A 10,376-nucleotide genomic window follows, 5' to 3' on the forward strand; every position below is an offset into this window, starting at 1 on the left:
TCTTCTGGGTATCTACAATCTCGCTGACCTCCACCGTCAGAATATCAAACAGAACTTTTTTTTTTTTTTCCTGAACACTTGCACAAAGTTTTTGTTTCTATTGCCTGATGTGTCACTGTCACTCGGCCTGTCTGAAACTCTTTGAGAAGTGGCAGCTGTCTCTGAAGTGCTGCCTCGCTCAGTTTTAATAAATCATCCTCAGTCACTCTATTCTTCACTCTCTCCCTCTCTATCCCCCCGTCTCCCTAGCATTGTCCTTTTCACTACTTATCTAAGCCTGCTGCCTTTCCCCCCTCGCCGCTCTCTATCTCTGTTATGCCATTCTCTTTCCCTCCCTTTACTTTCCCCTTTCTGCATGTCTGTATTTATCTCCCCCAGCTGCCAATCTCTTCGTCCCTCTCCTACCATCTCCAACTCCCCCGCTTTTATACTTAGCTTCCTCTTCCCTCCCTTTCACTCTCTCTCCTTTCCGGTCTCTCTTTAGAAGCTCTTATCATTTATGAGTTGCTTAAAAAGAGCCACTTCCTCTGTCATCTCCTCTGGGAATGCTGGTACACTGGGCCTGTTTTAAAAGCGCTGGGTTCTTGGATGGGGTCAGGTACTGTGGGTTTCTCACTTTGTGATTACAGAGTTGTGGTATAATTAATGGAGAAGCACCTCTTGCACACATTCTCTGCCCTGTCTTCACTATGTTTTCTCTTATTGCTCGCAGTCTCTCCTTCTTTGGCCACCTCACCTTTTACAATAGGCAGCAGAACACAACCCGCATTATGACCTTGTGAATGTGATTTATACAGCCAGTGGAATAAACTGAGAAATTGATTGCGCTGCCACATACTCGATCTCGTAAATGAGCCTGATGCATATTGGTAATCTTTTATCACAGTGAGCAAGCCTGACTTTATGAGGCCTTGGTGTCCACTCTTTGTCTTTGACTATATGTAATACGTAAATAATTGATTATAGGCATCCAGCCATACTATCGTTTATTCCTTTGCCTATACCTGTACGTCAGTATGAATGACTGCACATAAATCACAGCTGATTAGGTAAGAACGGTTAAATGTGACACGTGTTATATGCTCATCCTTCTTGCTCTCTAATTTTATTTTCTCTATACTCTATTTCACCACAAGTCATTATCAGACAAACATCAATCTTTTAACCTGGTGTCGTGACATTCAGCCCAGGGTGCCTTCCATGTCACACGCTGCACACATATCCAATCTAATACAAAGTGACAAGACACCTGTAACTAGAGGACTTTGCTCTTGGCTCCCACCCACTCCTGATCGGTCTTCAGTCTCTGTCTTCATCTCTCCTGCTGTGAACTGAATAAATTCCTTGACTTGATATTGTTGCTGTAGCATTTCCATACCAACTAGGCCGTTAGGGGTGGTGGGTGTGGGTGTGTGTGGAGGGGGGGGAGTTTAAACTGCAGTAGCAAGAGGGATAGCTCTCTCTCTCTCTCTCAATCTGTAACTGCTGATTGCAGACACAAAGTGCACTAGTGTGGAAAAATATGCGGCACAGCAAATCCTTGTTAAGACCCAGCAATCTGTTAGATCTCACACTGATCTGTCCTGTGCACTTCTCCGGGTCTAAGATGCAAATGTTTCATTTAGCTAATTAGATGCTTTATAAAATGAAGTTTGTAAAATTGTTTGTGTGGATTTTAAGGTATTAATTGTTTCTTTATGGACAACAGACTGAGGGGATTCACAATGTCAAGGGATGGCAGCAGGCAAAACTCACTGTATTATCATATCATTAAAGGAAAAACAGAGATATTGGGAATTGGGAAATAGCTAATCTGACTCTGTCCAAAGGTAACAAAAGCTACCAGTACTTTTAAAGTTAGCAAAATTAACATGTTATATCTTGTATGTAAAAAAAACAGAATGAATGAATAAACACTCTCATGTCTGTATTTGAAGCTAGTGAAGAAACAGCTAACTCTGTCTGTGAGCAACTGCTCCTGGCCAGCAAATAGTCCTTCACATAATTTAATTTAGACTAGTACCAGATCACCCAAACAAGAAAATTAGTGCTTTAGAGGTGCTGGTCTGCTAATTTTGTTAGTTCTGGAAAGAGCCAGGCTCGTTGTTTCCATTCTTCATGCTAAGCTAGTCTCCTTTTTAATGCACAGGCATTAGAGTGGCATCAACTGTCCCTTCTAACTCTAGGCAAGAAGGTGAAAAATCTTATTCAGTCTTCAAACCAAAACGAGATCATGCATTTAGTGTCAGCTTTACATATTCAAACCTTCCAAAATTGGAAAAGGAAATTCAAACTTTAAACTTTAAACTAAAGTTAAGTGGTTGTGGTTCGATCTTGTACAAGGGCATGAAAAGGTGTATACCACCAATCTTAACGTGTGATTTCAGATTTATTTCACTTTAAGCCTTAAGCCTACTTTAAGTTCAGGTCATGGAACACTCCAGGTGGTATGTCACAAAAATACGTGGCGGTGCTCAGGGCCATATACTGGTAAATAAATAACATTGCTTGTGAGACATCTGCACCAGCATGGGGTATACACAGTCAGCCAATATCAACTCACAGCATTCAGCGCACAGCCTCCTTTCAATCTCTCTGGTAAACAATCTGCGTGGGGGGAGATTGAAAAACAGCGAGCACACGCATCCAGATTTACATTCCAATCAAGTGACACCCCTGTCAGAAAATGGCTTCATTTTCTAAAGTGTGTACTACTCTAAAGTGCATATACACACACGCACACACATGCACACACAGACACACACTCCATTATTACAAAGATGCACACATACAAAATAAGCACACCTGGTGTGCACAAACACACTTTCTTTCTACTCTTTTCTGTGAGATGCACATAGTGATTTCTGGCCAAGTCTGAGTTGTTGGAGCGACAATGCAAGGTGAGCAGCCACATCTGGTAGCGGGAGGCACTGTACTGCATCACTGTCCTCTTCCATGCTCCCTCTAACCCCTTATCCCCACTCCTGTTACTGAGATGTGAACAAAGACAAAGGCTATCTCTTGTCACTCTACGACCTCTTCATCTATGCTATTCGTTGGGAACCTGGAGGGTAAAATGAGAAGGCATTTATAGGGATCAGACAGCCCACGCGTGCCTCTCCGGCACCTCCCTGGCTTGCCTAGAGGTACATCACTGTTGACCTTGTCAAGAGCTATTGCTTCTCAATGAATGTTTGCTCCCTGGGAAAGTCAGAAGTGCTGCTTCATTTGATGCGAGACAAGGCTCATTAAAATCCTATTTGGCTTGCCTTGTGTTTATGGTTTCAAAAGAATAATAATCCTCACTGGTGTCAACTTTAAATATCACAGAACAAATGTCACAAGGGAGCTGGAGGCTGCTGTGCTATATGCTTGACAAGACATGACCTAAAGCGAGTATTAAATCCTAACTGGAAACACTGAGCACACCCCATTATAGTCAATAACAAATAATACTTGAATCCTGCTGTTATCTTTACAAATACAAGACAAATAACATTTTTACTTAAGTACTTTATTGCCTTGTGAGAGGACAATATGTCAATTTTAAAAATTATACATTATACTTAGAATGATAGTGATAATGTACAAGCGAGCTGTAAAGTGAGGAGCAGGGTCGACAGGTCCAAGGTTGGTGAAATCCATCTGTTCTGGGAGCTCAGTCCAGCAGCGGTGGGCGGACAGACTTGCGGAGAGGCAGACAGGCAGATCCACTGGCTGCAACACAAGACACGAGCGGGGAGGAGAGGCAGGACCCATGTCCTGTGTTGCAGCCCCTGGCCCAGCCAACAGGTCACCTTCAGCTCAGGCTGACAACAGCTGATCCACTGTGAAGAGGAAGACAGAGAGACAAAGAGGAAGGAAATGAGGGAGAGAGGGAAGAGGGGCCGAAAGAGAGATAAAGTCAATTACAATAGATTCTGTGTGTGAGACAGTGAGAGCAGATGGGCGAAAACAACAAGAAGAAGAGAGTGACAGACAGTGTCGGGCCAAGAGAATGAGATGGGGAGCGGACAGGAAAATGAACGAGAAGTGTAATAGAATGAAGGAAAATACTAATGGAGAGCGAATGAGAGCGAGGAAGAGAACGCCAAAAGGGCGATGCACCTCGATAGACACCACATTTATCACCTGGCCAATGAAAATAGCCTTTTTCACCTTGCGAGGAGGGGGTTGGCCTTCTGAGCTACATCTCATCCTCGACACTGAGAAAAAAAAAAAAAACGCTCCTCTGGCCCAAATTGCTTGACTAGAAGGTTAATGACTACGAGTGCCACGGGTCCACAGAAAAAGGATCTGTCTGCAATGTCCTTATATAGAACCCCTGTGGCAGAATTGGAGCGTGTCATTGGGAATAAATGTAATCATTATCATATTTGTGCATTGTGTATTGAAAAGAAATAAAAATGGGTTGGGGTGATTTGGACATAAAAAATTAGAAATGCGTGCAAACAAACTGGTGTTTATGCTTTCTGTGGATCTCATGGGGAAGCTGTTTGTCATCAAAGAGGCAGAAGGCATGCAATCAATTCCCAAACCACCCCCTAGCCTCTGTTATTCTCTCTCATTTTCTACTTGTCTCTCTCAGGGAATCTGCCATGTAACAGGCATTAAAAGGTCAAAGCTGAGTGAACTCTAAGCTGCGTGTATCATAAACAAAGATCTGAAAATGTCATGGCTTCAACAAAAAAAAAAAATTCTGACGTGGTTCATTCTTCAATCCATCAGTCCTTACACCAGCCCCACTGGTTAAACCAGACTTCATTTTTTGTGATGCAGTACGGTTACATGTGATTCTTTCTCTCACCTAGTTCCTTGTATGAAAATGGGTTCAACCTAGATTTGAGACTACAGGGATATCAACTCAGAGGACAGATGAAAGGAGCTGAAGGACGAAGAAAACGAAAAAGTAGACGAGGGCCAGGGGCAGAATTCAATTCATTCATTTAACCCTTTTCCCTATTCAGAATAAAAAACTTGTACAAGAGAATACATTTTTTTTAAAGTAAGACACAGTTGGGATATTGAATAGATTCTGGGTCAGAGTGAAGTCTTTGAAAGCTTTGAAAGCTTTAGAGATAACAATGTGAGATGGAATGGCACAGATATTTTATCAGAGAGGAGAGAAAAATGCTGCCTAACACCTGAGGATGATACTTTGAAGCATGCTATCAAGAATAGCTGATCTCCTACATCAAATGTATGAGGCATTACAGGGCATTGGCTCCTTTTGTGATCAAAGTCACAGTGCATTCCTACCTTCATACAGGACATTGACAAATATAGTGACTAACAATGGATTGCATACTACTAGAAACTGCTCAAGGCAACTTGGCTGCGGTTAGAAAGAGGCCACCCAGATTCTACATGAAATTGTTTCCGTGAATTGCCTTTCATTACCACTGCAACAATGGGTTTTGACAGAACTGAAATGACTTTGCCCGACGAAAATGGTGCAGACATAGTGTGCAATTAATGGGATTTGTAATTGAAGTATTGATGTTGAGTAATAAGTCCCACTTATTCTCTATAATCAGGACAATGATCACATGGAGTGTAATGGATATGTGCTGTGCATCCCTTTCCAAAAACTTATCATTTGAAAAGATCCTCCCTCCATTCAAAGATTCACACAATAGACAACTTAACAATGGTGCATTGTGCCAGTTGTAACAATAGTGTGGCTCCTCTGATCAGCGTGTGACATGGAGGCAGATTTTAGTTTGCTGGCAGAGCGTAAGAAGAGCATGATTCCTACACTCACAATGCTGGTGACCCAACTTCTTTATGTTTATTAATATAACTGTTATAAACATAGTCTTAATGAGCCAGTCTACAGAGCAGCAGCATTCGCTCAAGCTTTCATTATCACATAAGGCCAAAAACATCACAGGATCCATCCATAATGTGACAGGGCTGGCGGTATAAAACTCCATGTGCACAGGCATGCATTCATTTGCATGTGTATGCACACATGTACATTAAATATGTCTGCATGCTTGAGATTGTTGAGTCTGCAAATTGGCTCTGCAACAATCAGTTAGCTGTCTTGGATTTGGCTTAAGAGGAGGAAGAAAAGTCTTGTCTGGCAGCCACTTTAGGCACGAGGCTGTGTGCCCATTCATTTACTTAATAAGCAAGGCCACGGGGAGCCAACAAACAAAGCACCACCATCATACACCATAGTCTCAGACATAAGTCTCTCATAACTCTTTTGACTTTTAAGCCTGACATAAACATAATAAACAAACACTAGAGAAAAAAGATCATGGACCAGACATTTATAGGTATACCCACGGTATAGGTATACCTATTTGGTATCTGTCAAACAAAGCAGTTGTTTTCCCAGCACATCTATTCAAAACAAATGCGCAGAGGCTTACTAAAACTCACTTAACCGTGAAATTTGTGTACACCTATAAAGCTTTTCGATGCTTCTCAGAGCACGTCTTTAAAATCCAATCATCTCTCGTTTTATTCTGAAACACACATAATGGAAGAAAGCTTTACTATTCCTCACTATTCCTCTCCTTGTTATTCTCCGGGGATACACAACCTTTAACAGAGACCTTAGCTGGTCCCTCCACTGGGTCCTTTTCCTGCGTGTCTTGTGAAAGAGCCACTGTTCTCTTGGGTTCTGGATGCCGGGATCATTCTGATCCAAACACTGTTTGTAGAGCTAACATCTTTGTTCTCTTCAACCTGATTATGCATGGTGTGGTAAAGTAGTCTGCACCAACAGCTCTGTTTCCCAAGCACACACCCTAGTCAGTACATGTACAATGTACAAAAGCTCACTCTTCCTTGCTCAGAGACACACAAACACACATCTTTCCATTGCCTGAAAATGGACTCAGATACTGAGACCTATTAAGAGTTTTGCTCTAAGGCATTGGTGGAAAAAAAAAACTGTGATAAAAGAGGAATACGTAACAAGGTCAAATAACAAGATCGCCTCCTTTTGAGTTCTCAGATGCTCCTCCATCAAAAAGTACAGTACATGCAGCTATTTTGTTGAAAATAGTGTATGAGAAAAATTAATTCTCTTGGCCTGTACATATGCAGCTTCCTGGAACAGTTGAGTGACTCAGCCATCCTCACAAATAATTTTCATGGAGGGAGTAATCACTTCAAATGTTGAATACAAAATTATATTTATCTTTTGGAGTAGCTTTGTGACACGGCATTTCAAAGCATTTCGGGCTACTGATTGTGAATGAAGTGGAATGTGCTGTCTTTGACATAATGTGTTAATGAATGCTATGAACTCTCGGCGAAGCCGTGTAAAGACAACTTTCGACCTACGCACAGGCAAAAATCCTCAAAAAGTGATGCTGTGATGCTGGGTTTTCTCCTACTCTGTGTTCCTGCATCAGACTATTAATCCACACTGTGATTGGACGAATGAAGTGATAAATGCCTCACAAGCAGGGAGTGCTTGAAGAGTACTTACTACCTGAATGATGCATTAAAAATATAAATGCCTCCATAACTACAAAGAAGAGGTGTGGTAAATGCGTAGACGTGCACATGTGTGCACAAGCATTCATGTTTGCGCCGAGGCACAGGACGAAAGATGGATGCTGTAGCTGCTAGAAAGTAGGAAATAAGCTCAGGATTAACAAGATGTTTACAAATATAGCCAGTTATCAGGACACAGCATAAAAAGTGACTCAGTGAATGACCTTATCGCTATTAATTATTAATTCAAGTGCATAATTACACTCATTACAGAAAATAGACTCAGCAATGTTCCAGCTGGAGATGTGTGAAGTCGGGGAGCTTTGCATGGGAATGACCTCAGATAGCAACAACAGACCAGTGCATATGTGCGATTCATATCAGTATGCAGCAGAAAACTGATTGAAGTGGACCCTCGAGTTGTTATAGCTGCACGACTGTGAGAGGTCATCACAAAGATGTACAACACACTCAACTGACTGTAATCACACGCACTTAAGCACACAAACGCGCACAGCAGTACAGTGCATTGTGTCTTTTCTCCTGAGCTTTCTCAGCACTATTGGAGTTGGTGTTGCGTTTCAGAAGTGATAGCTGGCTCGATGGCTGCTGCTGCTGCTGCTGCTGCTGGGATTGGCTTTTCCCTGCAGATGCTGACAGCACACTTTGGGATGTCTATGCTCCCATGTGAGGTTCTCCATAAGGTGAAAGAAGAGTCCACCAGACGTGTCTGACCACAGCACAATTGAGACAGGTGTGGTCCTCCATGGTTCAATGAGCAGTGCATTAATACACAGACAGGGCTGCAGGTTTCATCATCTGGGAGCCAGTGCAGAGCACGGCACTTTGGCAATTGTGGGGCTTCAATTCCCACTGGTGAAAACTGGGGCTAAAAATGTGAAATGTGAAAAAGTGTGAACTCAATAGTAAAAGCATCTATTGAATTGCTAATGTTACTGTGTGGGAGATCAATTTCCTTACACTTCCAGGCAGCCTTCAAAGACTTACTAACTGCCTAATAGTTACGTGATTGATCTCCATGGGCTTCAGGTTTCCTGTGCCCTGCAGAAAAAGCAGGCTCATTTGTAAATGTGCAGATGAGTGAAGTATTTTACTCTTTATTCTCCTGTCATGCATTTTTGGCTCATCACTGCAAGAACATTAATTTATAGCAGTTTACTGTGAAACCTCGCAGTGAGTGAATAGGAAAAGCATCCAGCCTACCTTTCCGTCACTGTCCTGGAGCTTTTTCATTTCAGACGCGGTGAGGATGTAGTCTCACTTTGAGCACCATATCAACCTCGCTGCCTGCCTGTCTGCCTGTCTGTCTTTCTGTCTGACTCTCCCCTCAGAATCGAGTCAATTTAGTCACTGGTAGTGAGCTAAAAATCCGTTTATCCGCGGACTACACGTACACACGGAGCTGCACCGCTTGGCTATTTCAATCTTGTGTGGAGGCGCCTGCCTGACAGCGCCTGATAAAGTGAAGATTTACTCGCGGACAAAGTGAGGAGCAATCCCTCACACTTTAGCTTACTCCATCAGTTTCTGTACGCTCTATACTGGCCCGGTGATTTAATATCTCTTCAGTGTCTGCTGGCAGCCCCCCCCTCTACCCTCCCTCTGCCCTCCGCACGCACGCATTGCAAAGAAAGAAGTAGAATATAACCTGTAAAAAAAACAACAAAGTATTAGAAGACGTCATGCGCTCCACAGCAGCAGGATGTTAACCCACATAAAATATTCAGTGTAATTAAACTGTAATGGATACAAATAGACTATAAAAAAACATGGAATTATAAACTCACTATAAAAAGGGGAATATCGTATTGTATTATTTAATTCTAATGCTCTGTATACTCCATATTCTACTTGAGTGTGCCAAAGTTTCAAAAGGAACAAAATAGGATGAAAATAAATAAATTATACATTTGAAAGGATAAGGTCAGAGGCTATTTTATCTTAACTCTGTTCACGTAAAACCATGACAAATTGTGAGAGGCTGTGATAATTCTAAATTGTCTGCCTTAGACTAAAATTGCCGCATTTTTCATACATGAGAGAGATTAACCTACCGTCGGGGCAGGGTGGTTATTCCAGGAAAAGATGTGCGTAAAACGCACCGGTCCGGCGATCAGCCCTTGGAGACGAGTAGAACAGGATTTGTATTGTTGTCAGTGCAGAATGAAATCCCCTCTTGTGTCGAACAAAACCTCTTTGTAACTTATGTCTTGTCATTTGGCGTCTCTGTTCCACGCGGGCGTGTGTCTGAACGGGCTGCTTCTTTTGATATCCGCACCCCCAGAGAGGGTACCCATCGTTACGCACTCGGTAGGCTCTTCCTCCCTGCTGATGCTGCTTCAAAATATCCAATTTCACACTGTAGCTCTCTTTCTCCCAGCAGAATTCCCTTTTAGACTCGATACAATAATGTCACTGCTGGATACTGCAGGAGTTTTACAGACTCAAGCAATACCCCGACGGGAGTGTTTGACGGATGGCATAGGTTAATGTGCTCTTGGACTCAAGAAACCTGGCTTGTTAGTGCTCTGATATGCGCAGAATACAGCAATAATGATGTCAACAGACACCACTGTCGTCTAACATCGGCAATTCTTACTGTCCAATAAGATCTAAGGAATGATGACATCAAAGCATATCTGTTCAATAGAGCTGCGTTGCGCTAAATTAACCTTGACATTTTTGCCAATCTCAAAAATGCATTTAGCGTGTGAGTTACTGTAGGTACCATTACTATCTTATATATTATCACTCAGTTATAAACTATTGACTCCAGAGTGGGGCTCTCAATAGCCTAATTCCTGATACCTGAGCCTTAAACAAGCTTTTTAAAAGTTCATTTTAAATTTAATTCATTTTCAGTGTGAAGGAACTACACATTATACTTTTTATAT

The 10,376-nt window shown here is 42.2% G+C and overlaps 1 long non-coding RNA gene across 1 annotated transcript; it reads right to left on the reverse strand.

Annotated features, from left to right (window-relative positions):
* Positions 1-3,498: 3,498 nt before the first annotated feature.
* On the reverse strand, positions 3,499-10,271 carry LOC113747234 (uncharacterized). The gene is made up of 2 exons (XR_003463465.1): positions 9,537-10,271; positions 3,499-3,827 (listed from the first exon to the last, which is right to left on the reverse strand). It is a non-coding gene; the product is annotated as an uncharacterized LOC113747234 (long non-coding RNA).
* Positions 10,272-10,376: the final 105 nt, after the last annotated feature.

This window comes from Larimichthys crocea, chromosome XIII (assembly GCF_000972845.2).
Source record: "Larimichthys crocea isolate SSNF chromosome XIII, L_crocea_2.0, whole genome shotgun sequence".
Lineage (NCBI taxonomy): Eukaryota > Metazoa > Chordata > Actinopteri > Sciaenidae > Larimichthys > Larimichthys crocea.